Source organism: Myotis brandtii, unplaced genomic scaffold, assembly GCF_000412655.1.
Source record: "Myotis brandtii unplaced genomic scaffold, ASM41265v1 scaffold155, whole genome shotgun sequence".
NCBI lineage: Eukaryota > Metazoa > Chordata > Mammalia > Chiroptera > Vespertilionidae > Myotis > Myotis brandtii.
Genome location: NW_005355621.1, coordinates 1336807 through 1338018, shown reverse-complemented (window position 1 = coordinate 1338018; position 1212 = coordinate 1336807). Strand labels below are relative to the sequence as shown.

The 1212-nt window shown below is 46.3% G+C and overlaps 1 protein-coding gene across 1 annotated transcript in view; it reads left to right on the top strand.

Annotated features, from left to right (window-relative positions):
- POLR3B (polymerase (RNA) III (DNA directed) polypeptide B) overlaps nucleotides 1–1212 on the top strand; it is a 108320-nt gene that overhangs the window by 94720 nt on the left and 12388 nt on the right. The gene's annotated exons all lie outside the window — the stretch shown is intronic.

Genomic DNA, 1212 nt, shown 5'->3' with positions numbered 1-1212 from the left:
AAAAGATTCCCAGGTGATTCTAATGTGCAGCCAAGGTTGAGAACCACTGCCTTAAGATAATCAAGTTTACTCCTTTAAGAAATCTGATATAAGAAAATCCAGATTTATGATGGTGGTGTTAGCTAACGCTATGGTGGTAATCATTTTGTAATATATAAATGTATCAAATCAACATGTTGTACACCTTAAACTTGCATAATGTCTTATGTCAATTATATCTCCATAAAACAGGGATGGGGAAAAAAGAAAATCCAAACTTAGAAAACTGATAAATTAAGAAGGGTTGTTTTACTGGTGGGGCTATTGTTTAAAATATAGAAAACATAATTTACCAAAATAGGATTTCTACACAACTTTAAGTAACAAGTCAGTTATATATAATGTAAAATAATTCTTTAGCTGTTGAACTTGCTCTCTATTGATATGGTGAATATCAGATAATTAGTGCTCTGTTAGAGGGTAGGATTCACCATTATCAAATATACTAGAGGCCCAATGCACAAAATTCATGCAAGGGGCTCAGCCCTCACAGCCGCGGCAGCTTACCTTGCAGCCCCACCCACTGGTTGTTCTGGAAGGTTGTTCTGCCGTCCGGTCTAATTAGCATATTAGCTCTTTATTATATAGAACTAGAGGCCCAGTGCATGGATTCATGCACCAGTGGGTCCCTCGGCCTGCCGTCCAGTCTAATTAGCATATTAGCTCTTTATTATATAGGACTAGAGGCCCAGTGCATGGATTCATGCACCAGTGGGGTCCCTCGGCCTGGCTTGCACCCTCTCACAATCTGGGACCCCTCGGGGGATGTCGGATAGCCGGTGCAGGCCCAATCCCCACAGGCCCAATCCGGACAGGAGGGAGCCTAATCCTGTGTGTTGAACATCTGTCCCCTGGTGGTCAGTGTGTGTCATAGCGACCGGTTGACCGGTTGACTGATTGTTTGATCGCTTAGGCTTTTATCTATATAGATTATCCTATATAATAGAGAGGTAATACGCAAATTGACCATCACGCCCTCGCACAAGATGGCCCGCCCCCATATGGACACAAGATGGCCAGCAGGGGAGGTCAGTTGTGTGCGATCAGGCCAGCAGGGGAGGGCAGTTAGGGGCGACCAGGCCAGCAGGGGAGGGCAGTTGGGGGTGACCGGGCCTGCAGGGGAGGGAGGGCAGTTGGGGGGGACTGGGCCTGCAGGGGAGGGCAGTTGGGGGT